Source organism: Chiloscyllium plagiosum, unplaced genomic scaffold (genome assembly GCF_037043375.1).
Source record: "Chiloscyllium plagiosum isolate Xiang-an unplaced genomic scaffold, Cpla_swu_hap1 HiC_scaffold_13, whole genome shotgun sequence".
In the NCBI taxonomy this organism is placed as follows: Eukaryota; Metazoa; Chordata; class Chondrichthyes; order Orectolobiformes; family Hemiscylliidae; genus Chiloscyllium; species Chiloscyllium plagiosum.
Genome location: NW_028270151.1, coordinates 72802707 through 72825199, shown reverse-complemented (window position 1 = coordinate 72825199; position 22493 = coordinate 72802707). Strand labels below are relative to the sequence as shown.

At 42.0% G+C, this 22493-nt stretch overlaps 1 protein-coding gene and 1 pseudogene across 4 annotated transcripts in view; one reads left to right on the top strand and one right to left on the bottom strand.

Annotated features, from left to right (window-relative positions):
• Nucleotides 1-22493, bottom strand: part of LOC122555786 (ephrin type-A receptor 3) — a 441127-nt gene that overhangs the window by 278576 nt on the left and 140058 nt on the right. The window lies entirely within an intron of this gene.
• LOC148148341 (large ribosomal subunit protein eL24 pseudogene) lies at nucleotides 13644-14082 on the top strand (annotated as a pseudogene).

Sequence of the window (22493 nt, the reverse complement as noted above, 5' to 3'; positions counted from 1 at the left end):
TGAAGCCTGCTTCCAGCAAGTAGAGTCTGCAAATAATTCCCTGATGAAGCCATTTCTATCCCAGCTCATCTCGCTGCACCTGTCAGAAATGGACAGGCTTATCAACATAGAAATGCCTTGTTTTGAAGTACTTTCTACAAAACATCTCTTGAAAAAGCACTCTGACAGCTACTCTGCACTGGAAAAAAAAAGGTACATTTCCATAGCAACTTCAAAAGCAATCTCAATTTATTCAAGGGGAGAATGGGGCACCAAACAGTGCCTTAGAATGGTCTCTATCTCAACATAGTGCTGAGGCAACTGAATAGAAATTTTCCACAGGATTAGCAGCCTCTTGTTACATTTAAAAACTGATGGATAGAGAAGTGTTAGCAAGACAGATTTGGTGTAACTAGATTTGACTAATGTATTAGATGAATTCTGACAGAACATACTTTTAAAATGGGTTTGGCAATATTGATGATTTCCATTTAGTAAAAGCTAAAAATCCTTTACCTTCCACTTTAAAAACTTGTTACAAACAAGAGTCAGGCCTATACTAATGACCATTACTTAACAGTAGCAGGTCTGGGGAGGATATTACTTCCAGAGTCTAATGTTTTGTATCGAGTTATCTACATGCAAATTACACAGGCAAGTAACAGTACTATAAAACATTCCTTTTATTGTACAATATACATTCTCTTAGTATGTGCAGATCTACTGAACTCCAAAAACATCCATATCAGACAAGGGAAGTTGTTGTTATAAGAAATGTGCCTTCTTTATAGGCTTTTGCTTATAACTCCTTCCCTGTTTGTTTGGTTTGCAATTGAAATGGACATGGGGGTGGCACTGAGGGAAGGCAGTTCATGCAAAGGGAAACATGGCAAGAAGGTTAACAGACTAGACAGTATTTAAGGAAATAGACACAACCAAAAAGCTGCAACTAGCCTGTTATTATGGGGCAGTGGGAGGAATGATGACACCAGGAACCCAAAAGAGGTAAATTCAAAATATTTTGAAAAATACATAAAAGCTCAAAATTTACCTAACAGTACATTCATTTTTCCTCCAAATACGATCCTCTACAAAAGTCAAGTGGCTAATTATTGTTAAATATCAAATTTGCTTGCGCAGTTGTTCCCATAGTTACCATCTACAACTTGTACTTATCCTGCAGCACAAACACAGGGGAAAAAAAATATCCTGAGGTACTTCAGAGAAGAATAATGATACAAAATGGATGCTGAGCTGATAGAGCAGATATTAGGTGGGAGACTTGGTCAATAGGGCAATCATGAGAGAGGCTTGTGAAGGAGGAGAGAAAGGTGGAGCAGTGGAATGGCTGAGCAAGTGAATTCCAAAATGCATAGTCAAGACAATGGAAGGTAATATGGCAGAGGGTAAAAAAAAGTCTACATACACAAGACAGCAGAGTCAGGAGAATGGGGAGTTATGGTGGGGTGACAGAGGGATAAAGGGTTTTGGTTTTAGAGAGATAGACTATGGAAGGTCTATAGCACTAGAATGATAATGACACACTGGGAAGAGTGTATGTGCAGATTAATCTGCATACCTTTTGGTTTAGGTTAGAATATAGGCAGCAGTGTTTTGAATTGGTTGGAGCTTATGGGAGCTGCAAGTCTTGGTGGAGGCAATGGCAATATTTAGGCATTATTTTAACATTCACCTCCCTCAATGGGTGTTCTAGGAAAAAAGGGTCATGAGCACATCTTTATATTTACCATATTTACAATGATGTTCTGACCATGCTAACTTACCTTATGTGGTACAAGGAGAGGTGATGATATAGTGGTATTTCCACTGGACCAGTAATCCAGAGACTCAACAAATACTCTGAGGGCCTGGATTCAAATCGCAGCATGCCAGAAAGAGAGATTTGAATTTTTGAAAATTTAGCATTTATAAATCTAATGATGACTATGAACTTATCAATTGTCATAAAAACCGATTTGGTTCGATTTGTCCTTTGGGATATGAAATCTGCCATCTTTACCTGGTCTGATTCACAACAACATGGTTGACCCAACTGCCCTCAGTTGTATCAGATTTGTCCTGGGAGTCGTCATCATTGACTCCAGACGCCATCATTTCTCATTGTGTCATGTCAAACATGGGTAAGGAAACCTCCTGCTGATTACCACATATCACCCTCCACCTCCTCAGCTGATGAATCAGTGTTCCCCCATGTAGAACTCCAATAGAAGGAAGCCCTGAGGGCGGCAAGAGCATAGAATGTACTCTGGGGGCAGGTTATTCATTGTCCATCACCAAAGGTTGTTCATCAGTATCAGTACAAGCCAGCCAAGTTCTAAATAACGTTGTTGTCCAATTGAGTCTTTAGCAGGTGCTGGAGGAACCAACAAGGTGGCAACACACACTTCATCTCATCCTTACCAATCTGCTTGTTGCAGATGCACCTGTCCATGATAGTGTTGGTAGGAATGACCACTGCACAGTCCTTCCATTGTGTTAAATGGCACCATCACTGTGCTAAATGAGATAGATTTTAAACAGATCTAGAAATCTAAAATTGGGCTTCCGTACGAAATTGTGTGCCAGCAAAAAAAATTGTACTCCAGCACAATCTGCAACCCCATGGCCAGGCATAGCTATCGTTCGGCCAAAACCAAAGTCAGGGGATAAACTTTGATTTGATGAAGAGTACTGGAGAACATGCCAAAAGCAGGCATACCTAAAAATGAGGGGTCAACATAATGAAGCTACAATACGGCAAGTTGTGAATGATAAAACAGAGAACTGTGGATGCTGAAAACAAAAACAAAAATTGATGGAAAAACTCAGCAGGTCTGGCAGCATCTGTGGAGAGAAAGCAGAGTTAATGTTTCAGGTCCAGTGACCTTTGTTCAGAAGTTATAAATGATGGTGAACATGTCAACAACCCACTAGGGCAGGGCACTCTATAAATATCCCCATCGTGTATGATGGAAGAGACCAGCACAGTGAGAAAGATGATGCAACAATCTCCAGCTACAAGTGCCAAGTGAATGATTCATTTCAGCATCCTCCAGAGATCCCCGGCATCACAGATGTCCATCTTCCTCCAAAATGATTCACTCAATGTTGATCTCAAGAAATGGCTGAAGGTACAGTATACTGCAAGGGCTAGGGCCATGACAACATTCAGCAACTGTATTCAAGGCTTGTGCTATAGAATGTGCTGCTCCCCTAGCAAAGCTGCTCTAGTACAATTATAGCACTGTCATTTACCCAGCAATGTGGAAAATTACTCAGGTGTGTCCTGTACACAAAAAGTAGGGTAAATCCTACCAGGCCAATTATTGCTCTGCCGGTTTACTCTCAATCATTACTTAATTAATGACACAGTCATTACCAAGCAACACTTACTTGGTAATAATGTGCTTACTGACATTCAGTTTACTTTACATCGAACATAGAACTGTACAGCACAAAAGAGGCCTTTCGGCCCTTGATGTAGTGCCAACCTTTTATCCTACTCTAAGATCAAACTAACCTACTTTCCCTTCATTTTACCATCATCCATCTGCCTATCCAAAGAGTAAGTTAAATGTCCCTAACGTTTCTGACTCGACTACAACTGCTGGCAGTGCATTCCACATGCACACCACTCTTTGTGTAAAGAGTCGAGAGTGTGATGCTGGAAAAGCACAGCAGGTCAGGCGACAATGGAGGAGCAGGAGAAGCAACATGAGCCCTTGATCAGGAAAGCTCTTAATTTGTGTAAAGAAGCTACCTCTGACATCTCCCCTAAACTTTCCTCCAATCACCTTAAAATTATGCCCCCTCATGATAGCCAATTCCACCCTGGGGTAAAAAGTCTCTGGCTATCCAATCTATGTATGCCTTTCATCACCTTGTACACCTCTCATCCTTCTTCGATCCAATGAGATAAGCCCTAGCTCCATCAATTTTTCTTCATAAGACATGCCCTCCAGTCCAGGTAGCATCCCGGTAAATCTCCTTTGCACCCCTCTCCCCTGCCCTTCTGCCAGGGCCACGCAGCTCCTGACCTTATTAAAGTCCCAGGACAAGGACAAGGTACAAAATTCCAGAAGTGAGAGTATAACTGCATTTGACTTCAACGTCGCATTTGACGCAATGTGACATCAAGGAGATCCAGCCAAACCTCTAATTAATGAGATTCAGGGAAACTTTTCACTGGTTGGAGTCATAACGGACACATAACACGGTGGTTACAGTTTTTGAAGGTTGGTTATCTCAGCTTCAGAACAACACTGCAGGTGTTCCTCAGGATAGCATCCTAGGCCTAACCAATTTCAGCCACTTCATCAGTGACCCGGCCCATACCCATAAGGTCAGAAGTGGGAATATCCACCAATGGTTGCACAATGTTCAGCATCAGTTGCAATTCCTCAGGTACTGAAGCCGTCTGTGTTCAATGCTGCTAGATCTGGCCAACATCTCTCTTTGGGTTGACGAGTGGCAACTAACACTCATGGAAGTGTCAGGCAATGACCACCTCCAACTTGCCTGGATGAGCATAGCTCCAAAATATTCAAGAAGCTTGACATCTTCCAGGACAAAGCAGCTACCTTGAATTTCAACACATCTACAAACATTCAATCCCATCACCAGTGACTGACAGTGACAGAAGTATGTACTATCTACTAGAAACACTGGATAAATTAAGTAAGTCTCTTTACACTGCACCTTCGAAACCCATGTCCAGTACCTGGAAGGAGAAGGCCAACTGATGCCTGAACACACCAGCAGTAATTTCTCCTTCAAGTCACATAGTATTCCGAGTTAGAAATGTACTGCTGTTTCCTCTGTGTCACAGGGTCAAGATCCTGGAACTCCTTCCCTCATGATATTTTGGGTTTACCTACAGCATGTGGACCGCAGTAGTTCAAAAAAGACATCTCACCATCACCTTGTCAAGAGCAACTAGGGATGGGCAATAAATTCTGCTTGGCTAAAATGCCCACATCTCATAAGTGAGGAAAGCAAAACAGACAGGGCTCAGGTCACTCACCCGAGGCATTCGGATCTTTATTAAATTATGAAATTGTTTTGTGATCATTCAGATAAACACGTTATTTAATCTCCTGTCTGACTAATCAAAAGCTTGGGCTGGTCAGTCAAGCCTCCTGGGTAGCAGCATCCTGGCTCACAGTCACAGAACGGGGGCTGGGATGGAAATCAAATTGGACAGGTTGGAACATTCAGTTGCACGGAGAGTAGGTATAGATCCATGAGGCCACAGGCTGTTCAAGGACTTTGGTAAGAGCAACTCGAGTTGAGATACTTCAAAGTCAAAAAAGTCATGACAAGTGTTTGAGAGATGCAGCTAGATATCCGATATATATGAAACCTTCCCCAAAGTTTTGAAAATGCTGTGCAGATCCCTAGAAGATGTACCTCTGGCTTAGGAAGGAAAACTCATTGCTCGGCTTACTCTGGCTGCAGTTGGACATAAGCATTTTTAGTCTATTGTGCTGAATATCAGAGGAAAAGTGTTAAAGGATCATGCAGCATTTGGCAAGTGGAAAGCTTATACGGTGGCCAAGAAGAACTATTGAATTGAATTGAACTGAATTTATTGTCACATGTAACGAGGCACAGTGAAAAGCTCCATCACATTTTCAGCAGCAATCAAATTTCGTATTGATATGGGAGGCACCAGTTGTTTAAGGACTTTGGAAAGTACCTTAAAAGGAACAGGGGTCAAGGTTGGTTTTCACGAGTGACTAGCTTTATCAACTTGCCCAGAAAATGTAATCAATCAGCACAGCAGGTGTCTGAAGATGAGCTCCAAACTAATTTGGAAAAAACAATAGCTCACTCAGCAAGTCATCAATGTATGGAGCTTTTTCTCAAGGGAGACAATGGTAGAAGATAGTATTGATTCCTCCTGCATAAATGTAATAACTTCTTTCAAAATAGAATTTTGGGATGCAAAGTATGAGTAATTTGAGACGTAACATATGCTACGTGCCACATACTTTAGAAGTGCAATTCCCAAATCTTGCCAACACTGGCTGTTTTCCCTATGCTGTTTAGGTCTGTTACAATGTCCCTGTGAACCCATATAGGCAGATGACCATCTAGAATCTGAAAGTTCCAACACAAACCATACATTAATTGGCCCTTTAAGTTACAATACAATAAGTTTGAAGGGCTTGGTTGTGAACTACAAACAAGAAAAGCTACTTCAGTCTTGTGTAGACTGAATGACAGAGATTAATTGCTAAGATTAGTCAATTGTATCCATTACTATTGTATCATGTAACTACCAGGACAGTAAAAATGGTACTAGATGGCCCTTAATCTTTATTCATTTGAACAGTCTCTGCATTGCTATGATGATGACAACTTTCAAGAGGATGACAGCAGCTAAGGAGAGCAAACTATTTACCAGGGATGAGGTGCTTCATTTATTATTTATTTATTATTTGGTTATGCATTTCATAAATCTGAAGAGAGCTGATGCACCAAGGTAAGCTCAATTATTTATTAATATTAAAATACAATTAATGGCCTCTGTAGAGGCAGTCAGGAATGATATCGGTGGAGATCAGTTTGTTGCTATGGTCTCAGGATATGATGTATTTAATAGCCATTATTCAAGGGTCCTTTGGGGCAGCAGACTCTTACATTGCATACAGTTGGCATTTTCAAACTATCCAAAGGCAAATCTTTCTGGGGCCTACTGTAAAATAAAGCCTCCAATATTCAAAAAAATTGCATCATCATTCATGAGCTCCCAAAGTTTCAGCAAGTAAATTGTAGCTTCCTGTCACAGGGGAAAAAAATAAATCTGTTTTTCAGATCTACCATGATTCAGTGTTTTCTAATTCATAATATATACTGTACTCTCCATGCTAATGGCTGAAAGGAAAGAATGAATCATCATGGGATGTTGGCACGATCATAGATGTACAACTAGAAACAGTAAAACCCATATGAGTGTTTAATGTTACAAATGTAAATTGATCCGGTTCATTGATACTTTTTTTAAAAAAAAGCTTTTCCAGACAAACACTTCAACAAAGCAGGAAACATACAAACTGCAAAGTCACAATGTCCAACTCAAGCTTTTTGCCTAATTTTCAAGGAAGCACGATGCCCGATGAATGATTTTAAACTTCATCAAAAAAAATTACTTGCAAGTTTTAGTTTTGGTCCAACTTGCATACAAACTGAAAATGACGACATGTTTGTGTTAAACACACCATTATTGTGGAATGGCTATGTTATTGCACTAATAATAGAGCTCGAGACAGTAATTCATATAATCTGTTCAAATGCTAATATGGCTAATTCAGAATCTGAATTCAATTAAAAAAAAACATAAGATGAAACTGGCATGAGTAAAAAGTGACCATTATGGTTAATTTATCATTAAAACTCAGGTGGTTCATTAAGATCCTTTAGAAAATGAAACCTGTTGTCCTGATTGGTATTATCTAACCATGACTCCAGCACACTCCAGAGCACATAGAAGAATCAGGCATGTTGGAGTGGTCCACAAAGCAAGTCCATTACATCAAACCACAATCAATCAATAATTCCAGAAAAAGACCCACTCCCACCACCCAAAGGTGAACGGGGGGGGGGGGGGGGGGATAATAAATGCCACTCTTGTAGGTGAAGCCAACATTTTGAAAGTGATTTCATAAAACTATTATTGTGTCTGAACGATGACAAAAATAGTGCAAGACTCATTGCCCAACTCAAAGGAAAGAGACTAGCACCCTTCGAGAAGATGGTGATCCTCGATACAGTCTCAATCTCAAGATCAATTCCCAATCTGCCTTAGGTTAACTGAACGGTTATCTGAAAGTTCCAACACAAACCACACATTAATTGGCCCATTAAGTTACAATATAATAAGTTTGAAGGGCTACAAACAAGAAAAGCTACTTCAGTCTTGTGTGGACTGAATGACAGAGATTAATTGCTAAGATTAGTCAATAATTCCATTACTATTGTATCATGTAACTACCAGGACAGTAAAAATGGTACTAGATGGCCCTTAATCTTTATCTTCAGGATAACGGTTAGGGTGTTATAATTGATCTCCACATATCATTAAATTTAGAATTCTCCAACTTTAAAAGAGAATGATAGATCTCATATAATGTATAGCACAGTATAAAAATGCCTGTATTGAAATGATGAAAATGTATCATTTGATTTTTGGAATACAGTCGCATTTTTACATAAGACCTTAGGGCAGCATGGTGGCACAGTGGTTAGCACTGCTACCTCACAGCGCCAGAGATCCAGGTTCAATTCCTGCCTCAGGCAACTGTCTGTGTGGAGTTTGCACATTCTCCCCATGTCTGTGTGAGTTTCCTCCAGGTGCTCTGGTTTCCTCCCACAGTCCAAAGGTGTGCAAGTTAGGTGAATTGGCCATGCTAAGTTGTCCGTAGTGTCAGGTGAAGGGGTCGGTGTGGACTTGTTGGGTCAAAGGGCCTGTTTCCACACTGTAAGTAATCTAGAATCTAAAAGATAGGAGCAGAAATAGATCATTCAGCCTTTGTTTGCTCTCCTATTCAATGAGACAATGACTGATTTGATAATCCTCAACTCTGCTTTACTGCCTTTTCCCCTTAACCCGAGATTCCCTTACTGATTAAAAATCTCAGTCTTAAATACACTTAATAATCCAGCGTCTGTCGTAAAGAATTCAACAAATACACTAATCTTAAAAGAAATTCCTCTCCATCTCTGTTTGATATGGATAGGAACTTGCTCTGAGATGATGCCCTCTGGTCCTAGAAAATCCCACATAGGGAAGCAACCTTGCTGCATCTATCCTGTTATCCACTAAGAACCTTCTATGTTCCAAAAGGTCACCTCTCCATTTTCAAACTTCAATGAGTACAGCCCAAGCTACTCAATCTCTCATGATAAGGCAGTCTCTCTATCCCCAGGATAAACCTTGTGAACCTACCTCCAATGCCCAGTATATTTTTCCTTAGGTAAAGAGACAGAAATTCTACACAGTATTCCAGCTGCTGTGTATAGTGCCTTGTATAGTTTTAGCAAGACCTCGCCTTTGTGTCATTCTCACTATTTGCCTCCTGATCTAATTATTTGTATCATCTGCCAACTTGTCTCTTGTATTATTCACTTTCTTCACCCAAGTCATTGACAGAAATTGTAAATAATTGTGACCCCAGCACTGATCCCTGGGGCACTTCACTGCTCACAGGTTGTCTTCCTTTAAACGTCCCCCTTATCCCAACTCTCTCCCTTCTATTAATTAGTCAATCCTCTCTGTATACTAATATACCACCTCCAACATCATGGGCTTATCTTATTAAGTAGCCTAACTTCTTTTATGTTCAGTATTATTATATTGGTAGAAGGATGTCTATGAACTTTAGAGTGAAAAGCCAATGTATTTGATTCAAGACATTCTACAACCAACATGGGCCGAAGGGCCTATTTCCACACTGTAGGGATTCAATGATGATTCTTGGATTCCACTCCGTCTGAAGGCTATTTCCAAACCTTTCCATTGGTGAAGGCAGGGAACTCAACCAAAATAAATGAAATGATCCAACGTTTGAAAATTGCTGAGAGCCAGGGAAGTACTTTGTAGTAGTTGTAAATCTGTCCTGTCAGATGGACAGCAATTTCCACAACAGAGGGAACTCCAATCCCAAGGGGCATTAGGGGCCTCTCAGTTGGTAGAGGTCCACAAGGAATACAAATAGATTAAAATGTGAAAGTAGGTCTCTTGGTTCAACAACTGAATGCCCAAATTTACAGTCCAAATGAACAATCAACCCTAATTATATTTACACAGAGGATGGCATAGCATTGCAGGCGTGTGGCTGGTCTAAAAACACCAGCTGGAAAAACACAGCTTGTATCAGTAATGGGTGGCCATGGATTTTGATTTTAAAAGGAACCTACTTGGTTCATAAGTGTTCTTCTGGAAAGGAAATCTGCCATCTTTACTGAGACTGGTCTGTATGTGACCCTCACCTCAGCAATGTGGCTCACTCTTAACTGACTCCTGAGAGGGCCTAAGAAACTGCCCACTTAAAAAGGAAATTAGGGATCGACAGTAAATTGTGGTCTTACCAGACAAACTTTGACTGAATAAAAAGTATGTAAAGAACAGAACAGGTCATCTAGTTCCACAGGTCCATGGTTGAGCATATACCCCAAACAAGTCTTCTGACCTCCCTCTTCGACTAATCAATCAATATACAGAATATTATATCGTAATTTCTCCACATCCCACTTTTGTGTACCTTTTTCCTTCAACTATCTATCCAGTCTCATCTTGAATGCTGACATTGTTTCAAGCTTACCCGCTAACTCTGGTAGAAAGTTCCTCAACCTATCAACTTTATGTGCACAGAGCATTCCCTTGCCGTCTGTTCCAAATTTCTTGCAATTGATGTTGAATCCAGCATTCCTCATTTGAGACTCCTCCGTTACTGGAAACAGATTGCTCACGTTCAATCCTTTCCAAATAGAAAAGCAACAGTATAGATTGGTCGGACTGGGAAATGAAAATACTGGAGTTCCAGTTTGAAGTATGCAAGATGGTCAGACCAGAATGTATGATTTGCCAACTTTACAGATTTGTTTCTTTTCTTTCCAACCATCTTGTATACTTCAAACTGGAGCTCCGCTATATTCATTTCCCAGTCTGACCAATCTCTACTTTCTTTTTCTATTAAGATAAGACAGGTGATGTGGGTTGGAGAGAGAATTGGTGGACTGTTTTAATCGATAAACTCTCAAACAAAGTTACATTTCTGCATTTTTGTTTGCCTATTCACGATATTATAATTTGCAAAGTTTTAATGAAATAAAAAGTCCCAATTTGTTACAGTTACAATATACAGGCAGTCCCCAGATTGTGACTGAGTTCTGTCCTGGAGTCTGTTCACAAAATCGGAATGCAATGCAGGGTTGAAGCAGCCATTTGCAAGTATTGGAAATGGTAATTTGGCAGGTCTTTAACACTATGTCTCTCTGTGGGATTGCATTCAAATAAAGGGCTTGAGAATGAAAAAACAAGCAGACAGAACTTCTTACTAGAAATCTCACAACACTTTACAAGTGAAGTACTTTGAAAGTGTTCTCATGTAGCAGTCAGACAGCAGTAAGCTCCCATGGATATCTGGGCTGTGTTTTTGTGATTTTGATTGAGGGATACCTATTGGACAGGATACCAGGGATAAAACTCCTCTGCCCTTTCTCAAAATGTCTTGCAGTTTACAGAAAGCTCCTTCGAAAAGTCTGTTAGCTATCTTCTCAGAAAGAATTATTTTGTCTTTGGATTGAAGTTACAGAGTATTAGATTTTGTTTTAGGCTAAGTAGGAGGATGACAGGGTTGTTTGCAAGCTCCCCACAGTGAGTTTGATTATTTTGATTATTCTTTAGATACAATTTATTTGTGCAGGCAATTGCTTATGTTTTGAGATGCCAAATCTTTCTTGATTAGTGTCAAAAAGCATGAGCTACATCTGAATGGCAGCAATGATTAATAAAATGATTGACTGCATAGAGGGGAGAATCTTCTTTAATCAAAAGGTGACAAAAGTCTGCATGGACTAAAATGCTGACGGTTGACCCCAATCCTTTACTTTCACAGTGTTTACGCATCATGGTGATGAGACAGTACCATTTGAGAAATCAGGAGTGATCATCTATTTCCATCAAAGCCTCACGTGAAAGCTTTGGCAATAGACTCTTAAGTGTTGGATGTCAGAGTCACCGGTGCAGGCAGACGGCGGAAACTTGCCAATCATTTTACTGGAAGCAATCGATGAAACAGCTGCCAATGGGTCCTCTCTTTTCTGCCTCCCTGAGCTGCTGACCCAATTAGACTGTTGGCATTGAAACTAGGAGCTGGAGTAGGCAATTCGGCCCTTCTAGCCTGCTGCCACTCAACATGATCAGCTGATCATCCAACTCAGCAACCTGTTCCTGCTTTTTCCAGATTCTCTTTGATCTCTTGAGCCCTAAGAAATCGATCGCCTTTTTGAAAACATTCAACATTTTGGCCTCAACCAGTTTCAATGGCAGACAATCCCAAGAAGACAAGCAGGAGGCTGGAAGAACACAGCAAGCCAGGCAGCATCAGGAGGTGGAGACGTCTTCAGGACTGGGGATGGGAGGAATGAATCCGATTGGTAGCTGGAGGGAAGGGTCAGTCAGAGCAATGAAATGAAGGGGGGGAGGAGCTGAGAAGGGAGTGGGGGGGGGGGGGGGGGGGTTGGGAAGGGATGAAATTGGAAACTCAGTGTTGAGTCCTCCGGGCTGTAGGCTACCCAGGCGGAAGATGAGGTGTTTAGGTTAGATTAGATTACTTACAGTGTTGTTCCTTCAATTTGTGGTCTGATTCACTGTGGCAATAGAGAAGGCCAAGGATGGTCATGTTGGGAAAGTGAATTAAAATGGGTGGTGACTGGGAGGTCAGGTTGGCCCCTGCGGACCCAGCTGAGATACACGGGAAAACACTCCCTGAGTTTGTGTTTGGTCTCTCTGATGTACCTCCCCGCCCCTCTCCCCACCCAAAACCGTCCCCCACCCCACCCCACTTTGCCTGCAGTTCCCCTTACACCCACTCCCAGTCCTGAAGGAGGGTTACAATCGAAACGTTGACTTCTCCACTTCCTCATGGTGCCTGACTTGCTGTGTCCTTCCAGCCTCCTGCTTGTCTAACTTGGATTGTAGCATCCCCAGTTTTTTTTGTCTCTATGAGAATCCCAAGAAAGCAGTCAGCGGGTATGACAGCCAGTGAGCACTTCCACGGTATACGGAAACTCTGGAAAGGAAGACCCAGCCTCCCCACATCAGAAAGCAATCAGTTGCTGCAGGCAGAGGTTCTCTCATGCAATGAGGGGCTCTTGCAATACCATATGATGATAATATCCTGGCAAAATAATTGTCAATCACATAGAAAAACAACAAGAAAGAAAAAAAGTGAGCAGTATTTGGAAATTAATGTTCTAGTCGTAGTGGACCTCCATTTTGAGGCATGCAAGTGGAGTATGTATCCTTCACCTAGTTTTTCCTTCTGGTGCAATCAATTGATTGGTCAGCACTAACAGTGTTCCCAGGCAACAAGGGCATGTCGGGGTTCCCTCCATCTACCCCTCACTTTACCAGCCCTCCCTACTTTTCAACCATTTCTAAACAACTGGAAAAATTACAACCTTTGTTACTTTATAAACAATTTACAGTATGTATAAATCAAATGCTGCACTGATTCATTTACTATTTCCTTTTGTTCCTGTGTAATTAGAAAAAAACCTTGCAAACATTTTCACGCAGAGGGTGGTGCATGTATAGAACAAGCTGCCAGACGAAGTGGTGGAGGCTGGTACAATTACAACATTTAAAAGGCATCTGGATGAGTATATGAATAGGAAAGGTTTAGAGAGATACAGGCCAAGTGCTGTGAAATGGAACTAGATTAGGTTAGGATGTTAGGTCACCATGGACAAGTTGGACCTAAGGGTCTGTTTCCATGCGGGGCATCTGTGTGACTAATGAATTAACAGTGTGGTATTGTTTTGCTGATGTTATCAATTTTTCCTTTGCAAATAGGCACGATATGTGGGGTACTTTGTAACCAAGAGTGAGAAACACAAAGACAACAGGGCCTCCTTCACGCCATTTAGCCATTGACATGAAGGCCGAACTGTGCAGCTGCAGTGGGTATAAAATATTTTCGGGTGATGGGAAGTGCTCTGGATTAATGGGAAGCTTTTCCAGTTTCTGAATTTAAATTGTAGGTCAATATTTCTCTCCAAGAGAAACCCATGACAGGTCAACTGGACTGTCTTGTACTGGTGCAAGCACAAATAAGGGCAGACTGAAGCAATTCTGAGAAAGCATTCCGGCCATGCAGTGAGGTTCCAACAAGCTATTACTCTCTTGTTGAGATTATGGCTAAGTCATAAACCTGAGGTGCACAAGACCCAACGTGATCAGGACTGCCAACGAGGTTAAGAAGGCAATAAAGGAGTGCAGTTACAGCTAAGCCTACTCAGAACATAACACCCAAACAGTAGTTTGCTAAGCCATTGAAGTCTCAGGCACCACATATTGGTGGAAAATTATTATAAGTTAGTCTGTGAGATAAAACCTGAATAAGAAAAAACGCTTTTTTTAAAAAAACTTTTTTAAAAATTCAGTAATAGGGAATACGTTAGAATAGTAATCTGTCTCAGTTTGAAACTAGGTATGTTCTCTCATTTTGAATCTTCTCAGGATTAATTTTGTGAAAACTGATACTTTTTCCAGTGGAAAATGTCTGCCAGCAGTCAACTCTTCAAATGTAAATTGACAAGAAACACAAAATTTGTTGTACCAGTCCCACATGGTAAAAATACAAATGATCCAATATCCTTCTGGTGCTCACCATTTGAAGGCAATCCTGTTGGCAGAATTCCTAAGCAATTCTGTACCCAAGGTACTTTCAAGCCATTTTACTCAATTACAATGGTGAACAAACATGTTTCATTGGTTATAAAGTGATTTGGAGCACTACTGGATTAGTGAAAAGCATTACATAAATGGAAGTTGTTCTTCAAATTCATGAGTAGCAAAACATAAGCTCGGTTGTGCATTTTCCCTTCAAGCGCGGCAGCTTTGTTGTGTCAAACATATGTCAGCTCTGTGCCCTTGATACAAGTAGTCCCTAAACTAACACACAGGAAGAAATCATTCCCTCTACTGATGTATCCAATTTTTTTCTTCCTCCTCCTACACAACCTTACCCGTTCCCCCCCCCCCCCCCCCCCCTCCGCTCCCAAACCATTACAACTTAACACTTCTGTCATCTTTCATCCTTTCCAAAATTGAATAAGGACATCGCACTTTTCATGTCGTATAAACTGCCAATCTAGTGGATTCAGATCATAAGGCAATAGATCAAGAGGCTGACAATAAAGACTCTACAATTTGGTAGAACAGGCAAGTGAAACATCAGAGGTTGACTCTATTCATCTGTGCGGGAGACCAGAAAATATTGCTTACAATGGTAATCATTATCCAACAGGCGGAACAAGAGAAAGGGAAAGAGAATCGGTACAAGATGAAATTCAATCATTGCCCAGAGAAATGGACATTGATAAATTTATGATAAACCCTTTTGTCTCCTGTAGATTTGGAGACATGAAATATTCTTTACTGAATATTAGGTTGTTCACAGAACTTACAATCAACAGAAGGTGATAACAGGCACTAAGGCCTCAAGACATCAATTCACATTTATTCTTTATATTTGCTAGTCTCTATTCTCTTTAAATTACTGACCCCATGGTATCCTACAGGATTAAAGACAAGAATACATTTTTAAAAAAACATTTTTTCCTTGACTGACGTAAGGTACTTGAGATTTGAGCAGACTGTCTGGAAAGCATGGAAATTTTCAGCATTTGCAATTTTTAATTGTCTTCCTGGATCAAAACCAACAAGTTAAACTGAAGTCTTTGATTGTAATGATGCATACAATGTGGATAAAGATGCTCAGGATTAACTTTCCCTTTTACAAAATGACATGCCTCGATGAAAGCTCTGATTTTTTAAGTGATGATTGCCTTTTTTAGACATATTAACTCTTGCAATGGTAAGTACGTAAGGTATGGGAGTTATCCATGTTTTTGCTTTCCCTGCTGGTTGACAGAAATATCCAGTCTTCAATTGGCTGTCTCAATGCCCTACTACTCACTGTCTAAGGCACTTCTTTTACTCATTGTCACAACCACTGTTCTGTTACGGTGCTGTGTGACCTGCAATTATGAATGTTTTTCTTTTGCAAGATACAATAATTTGACTGGCTCTGCTTAATGATCTCTAAGACATGACACTCCTCAAAGAACATATTTAGATTTAGATTTTAGATTTTAGATTTAGATTACTTCCAGTGTGGAAACAGGCCCTTCGGCCCAACAAGTCCACACCGACCCACCAAAGCGCAACCCACCCAGACCCATTCCCCTACACCTAACACTACAGGCAATTTAGCATGGCCAATTCACCTAACCTGCACGCTTTTTGACTGTGGGAGTAAACCGGAGCACCCTAAGGAAACCCACGCAGACACGGGGAGAATGTGCAAACTCCACACAGTCAATCGCCTGAGGCGGGAATTGAACACAGGTCTCTGGCGCTGTGAGGCAGCAGTGCTAACCACTGTGCCACTGTGGCCTTCTTTAATATCCCACACAGCCCAAACATATAAGCAATTGCCAGCAGCCCGATAAGTTGCAAATTCCTGAAGGAAAGAGAATAGCACATACTCCCTGTATCTCGTTAAAAATCACACAACACCAAGTTATAGTTCAACAGGTTTAATTGGAAGCACATTAGCTTTCGGAGCGACGCTCCTTCATTAGGTGATAGTGGAGGGCTCGATCATAACACAGAATTTATAGCAAAAATTTACAGTGTGATGTAACTGAAATTATACATTGAAAAATTGATTGTCTGTTAAGCCTTTCATCTGTTAGAATACAGTGATAGTTTCACTTCTTTCATGTGTAAATCACAAAACCTTTTTTTTAAAGTTGCATTCTCGGGTTAGCTGTTAACAATGGTGATAGCTAGACAATATGTTGAAGGTGTTGGCCCCCTGTGTTCTCTGTCTATGCCATGATGTTTAGATTGATTCTAATCTAAAAAGTGAGATAACAGAGTTTTACATAGATTCATGCAGTTTTTGAGCTCAGAGTTCTACATGAATGCATGCAGTTTTTGAACAAAGTACAATGTAACTCTGCAAGTACAAATTCACCCCACAAAATATATGTGCACATGTGGGTCTTTGTCTGTCTGTCTGGGGTGGGGTTTGTGAGTGAGTGAGTGAGTGAGTGAGTGAGTGAGTGAGTGAGTGAGTGAGTGTGTGTGTGAGTGAGTGAGTGAGTGAGTGTGTGTGTGTGTGTGTGCAGAGTGTCTTAAGTCTGTGAGGGGGTGCATGTGTCTATAAGGGTGTGTGTGGGTGTCTGTGTGCGCATCTGTGTCCGTGTGTATGTGAGAGTGTGTGTGTGTGTGTAGGAATATCTGTGTGTGTGTGTAGTGCAATGGTGATCACCTGTAATGTAACATGAACCCAAGGTCCCGGTTGAGGCCCTCCCTATGGGTACCGAACTTAGCTATCAGCCTCTGCTTGGCCACTTTTCTCTGCTGCCTGTCCCGAAGTCCACCTTGGAGGATGGTCACCCGAAGGTCTGAGGCTGAATCTCCTGAACCACTGAAGTGTTCCCCAACTGGGAGGGAACCCTCCTGTCTGTTGATTGTTGTGCGGTGCCCATTCATCTATTGTCGTAGCCTTTGATCGGTTTCCCCAATGTACCATTCCTCCAGGCATCCTTGCCTGCAACGTATAAGATAGATAATGTTGGCTGAGTCACATGAGTACCTGCCATGTACAAGGTGAGAGGTGTTCCCACGCGTAATAGTGGTATCTGTGTCCACAATCTGACACGTCTTGCAGCGTCCACCGTGACAGGGTTGTATGGAGTTGTCCTGAGAGCCGGGCAGTTTGCTACAAACAATAGTCTGTTTGAGGTTTGGCAGTTGTTGAAAGGCAAGTAGTGGAGGTGTGGGGAAGGTCTTGGTGAGGTGCTCATCCTCATTGATAATGTGTTGCAGGTCACGAAGAACATGACGTAATTTTTCAGCTCCTGGGAAACACTGAACAACGAAGTGTACCCTGTCAGTTGCAGCCCGTGTCTGTCTCATGAGGAGGTCATTACGGTTCCTTGCTATGGCACGTCGGAACTGGCGGTCGATGAGTTGAGCATCGTACCCCGTTCTTGTGAGGGCATCCTTGAGTACTTCCAGGTGTCCGTCACTTTCCTCCTCACCTGAGCAGATCCGATGTATGCGTAGGGCTTGTCCATAGGGGATGGCTGTTTTAATATGTTTTGGGTGGAAACTGGAGAAGTGTAGCATTGTGAGGTTGTCTGTGGGTTTGCAGTAGAGTGTGGTGCTGAGGTGTCCATCCTTGATGGAGACGCATGTGTCCAAGAATGAGACAGATAGTCGAGAGTAGTCCATGGTGAGTTTGATGGTGGGATGAAACTTGTTGATGTCACTGTGTAGTTTTATCAGTGACTCCTCGCCATGCCATGGGTCCAGAGGAAGAAAATGTCATCAATGTACCTGGTGTACAACGTTGGTTGGAGATCCTGCATAGAGAAGAAGTCTTGTTCGAACCTGTACATAAAAATGTTGGCATATTGAGGTGCAAATTTGGTCCGCATGGCTGTTCTGTGTGTCTGGATGAAGAATTGGTTGTCAAAGGTGAAGACGTTATGATCAAGGATAAAGTGGATGAGCTGTAGGATGGTGTTTGGAGACTGGCAGTTGTTGGTGTTGAGTACTGAGGCTGTTGCCGCGATGCCATCCTTGTGCGGGATGCTGGTGTAGAGTGCGGAAACGTCCATTGTGACGAGGAATGTTCCCGGTTCGACTGGTCCGTGGGTGCTGAGTTTCTGTAAGAAATCCTAGTGTCATGACAGAAGCCGGAGATCCCCTGTACAATAGGTTTCAAGATGCCTTCCACATAGCCGGAGAGATTCTCACATAGGGTCCCATTGCCTGACACGATGGGAAGTCCTGGTGTGTTGGCTTTGTGTACCTTTGAAAGGCAGTAGAAGTCCCTACACGAGAAGTACGTGGGATGAGGGCGCGTAGGGAGCTCTGAAGGACTGGATCTAAAGTTCTGATCAGTGTGTTAAATTCTCGGGTGTGTTCTTTGGTCAGATCAGCTGGTAGTTGCCTGTAGTGTTCCTGGTTGTTCAGTTGTCGGTACACTTCCTTGCAGTAATCTGTTCTATTCTGAATGACAATGGCTCCTCCCTTATCTGCTGGTTTGATGACAATGTTGTGATTAGTTTTGAGAGCCTGGATGGCATTGCGTTGTGAACAGGTGATGTTTTGCTCTACCTCGTGAGTACGGCTGATGAATCTGACATTTATATATTTCCAAGTCATCCCTGTATCTCATACTGGATAATCTGAATACTGCCATCAAAGCTGCCAACACTCCAGATTGAAAAAAAAGTGTGGTGCTGGAAAAGCACAGCCAGTCAGGCAACATCTGAGGAACAGGAGAGAAGACGTTTTGAGCATGAGCTTTTCATCAGGAATGCGATGAAGAGCTTATGCTCGAAATGTTGACTCTCCTGTTCCTCGGACGCTGCCTGACTGGCTGTGTTTTTCCAGCACCACACTTTCTGACTCTGATCTCTAGCGTCTGCAGTCCTCAGTTTCTCCTAACTCTCCAGATTGGTTTAGAATCTCCAGAAATCAAATATCCATGACTTGGTCACTTCGTTGAGCTGTAGAAAAACGGAAGGGCTTAATTTTTTTTTGTTGTTTTTTATCATTGATTTTGTTCACTAGTAATTAAAAGATTGGAGAAGCAGGCTTTTATAAAATGTTGTTATTCACATCAGAATTGGAACATGAAGATAGTTACTTTCATGTTGGATCTGGGAGGTTCTACATGAAGAGACTGGATTTATAGAACAGCCTGGAGACTGGAGCGCAGACTTCGGGCTGCTGGTGGCTGGGAAGTATGTAGTGCTGCTTCCAAAACTAGGTCTAAACTCCAGTAGTAAAGGAGCTATGCAAATTAGTCAGCTAATTGAGGAACAAAACGCAACTGCGGAAACAAAATACTGCTTCTTCAAGTCAGCAGGGTGAAACACAAAACAGGATCGTATACAAATGGACCGCAAAATAATACTGTCAAACACATTTCTGCAAAATTCATTGTGATACACTTCCTGACAATTAGAAGTGATTACTTATGGACCTCCATCCGTGGATTCTAAATGCTGACACAAATCATTTGTTTAAAATGTTCCACAAACTGTGCAGTTAGAACATTTCCCTTGTAACAATATTTCGATGTCGAACATTGCAAGAAATTATTATAATCTTCTTAATCCATTGATCTCAGCTGTTAAACCAGGCTGAGAGCTATTGAGTCTGGACAAATGCTGGAAGTGACATTTATTGCCATTTAGAGTGACAAGCCCACAAATCCCCTGAACGATGCAGAGCTTTGTTTAGCTTTCAGAATGGCATATATCAAAACAGGTCACCATTTGAACACAAAGAGCCACCATAATTCGTAAGTCACACTTGGCAGCCCTGATGGGTCAGCAATGAGAAAGTCGAAGGGTGAAGGAGGGAAAGGAAAATAAAATGCAAATAGAACTTTGAGAAAAATAAGTCATGAGGTTATGGATGATTTTCCATTATCACCAGTCTTGACCCAACAATTCATGGTTAATGATACTGGGTTGGATGGGAAGAAGGAAGGCAAAAGTGAGAACTGCAGATGCTGGAAATCAGAGTCTAGATTAGAGTGGTGCGGGAAAAGCATAGCAGGTCAGGCAGCATCCGAGGAGCAGGAAAATAGACGTTTCGGGGAAAAGCCCTTCATCAGGACTGAGGAAGAAGGAAGGGCTGATGATTAGTCTTGTTGGTCAGCATGTTGCTTTTCCATATCCATCTGTCTCCAGATTATTTTAGAGAAGGTGATGTCAGTGCTGACTAAGCTATACATCTACAGACAGTGGCTGATCAGACTTAATAAGGGCAAATAAAGGAGGCCAGTTCTCCAAGCAGTGGGGGCCAGTTGGACCTAGAGGTTCCCTCTTAGAGGTGAGTAAGTTGGCAGCACTCCAAGCAGGCCAAGAGGCTTTGTTTGGGTGCCTTGAAAAAACAATTGTTGAAGGGAATCCTGAGGGACAGCATTTACTTGTATTTGGAAAGGCAAGGACTGATTAGGGAAAGTCAACATGGCGCAGTAAATCATGTCTCACGAACATTGATTGAGATTTTTGAAGAAGTAACAAAGAGGATTGATGAGGGCAGAGTGGTAGACGTGATCTATATGGACTTCAGTAAGGCGTTCGACAAGGTTCCCCATGGGAGACTGATTAGCAAGGTTAGATTTCATGGAATATTGGGAGAACTAGCCATTTGGATACAGAACTAGCTCAAAGGTAGCAGGCAGAAGATGGTGGTGGAGGGTTGTTTTTTGCACTGGAAGCCTGTAACCAGTGGAGTGCCACAAGGATCAGTGCTGGGCCCTCTACTTTTCAGCATTTAGATAAATGATTAGGTTATGAGCATAAGATATATAGTTAATAAGTTTTCAGATGACACCAAAATTGGAGGTGTAGTGGACAGCGAAAAAGGTTACCTCAGATAACAACGGGATCTTGATCAGATGGGCCAATGGGCTGAGGAGTGGCAGATGGAGTTTAATTTAGATAAATGTGAGGTGCTGCATTTTGGAAACACAAATCAGAATAGGACTTATACACTTAATGGTAAGGTCCTAGGGAGTGTTGCTGTAGTGTTCCTGGTTGTTCAGTTGTCCGGCTTCTGTCATGACACTAGGATTTCTTACAGAAACTCAGCACCCACGGACCAGTCGAACCGGGAACATTCCTCGTCACAATGGACGTTTCCGCACTCTACCAGCATCCCCCACAATGATGGCATCGCGGCAACAGCCTCAGTACTCAACACCAACAACTGCCAGTCTCCAAAGATACCTTGGAGTGCAGGTTCATAGCTCCTTGAAAGTGGAGTCGCAGGTAGACAGGATAGTGAAGGCGGCATTTGGTATGCTTTCCCTTATTGGTCAGAGTATTGAGTACAGGAGTTGGGAGGTCATGTTGCGGCTGTAAAGGACATTGGTTAGGCCACTGTTGGAATATCATGTGTAATTCTGGTCTCCTTCCTATTGGAAAGATGTTGTGAAACTCGAAAGGGTTCAGAAAAGATTTACAAGGATGTTGCCAGGGTTGGAGGATTTGAGCTATAGGGTGAAGCTCAACAGACTGGGGCTGTTTTCTCTGGAGCTTCGAAGGCTGAGGGGTGACCTTATAGAGGTTTACCCTGGGGTCAGGGAGTCCAGAACTAGAGGGCATAGGTTTAGTTTGAGAGGGGAAAGATATGAAAGAGACCTAAGGGGCAACTTTTTCATGCAGAGGGTTGTACATGTATGGAATGAGCTGCCAGAGGGAAGTGGTGGAGGCTGATACAATTGCAACATTTAAAAGGCATCTGGATGGGTACATGAATGGGAAAGGTTTGGAGGGATATGGGCCAGGTGTTGCCAGATGGGTCTAGATTAATTTAGGATATCTGGTCGGCATTGACGGGTTGGACCAGAGGGTCTGCTTCCATGCTGTACATCTCTATGACTCTATGATTCTAGGACTTCCTCCCTTGCAGTGATAGACTGGCTGCTGAATCTTCAATTTAATTAAAGACGTACCTCTCAGTTACTTACCTTCCATTGCTGGCCCTTCCTGGAAGACCTTTGACTGACCCTTCAGCTTCAAGAGCCCCCTCTCCTGTTCACTGGGCCAAGAATCTGGCTGCATGCAAATAAGGGGGTATCCCTGTGAATGAGTGGTTTCCTGCCAGGAGTCATGATTGGGAAACTTTTCCCTATTTTGTTTCCCAACTCCCAGATGAAAATTCAATCCACTTCCTC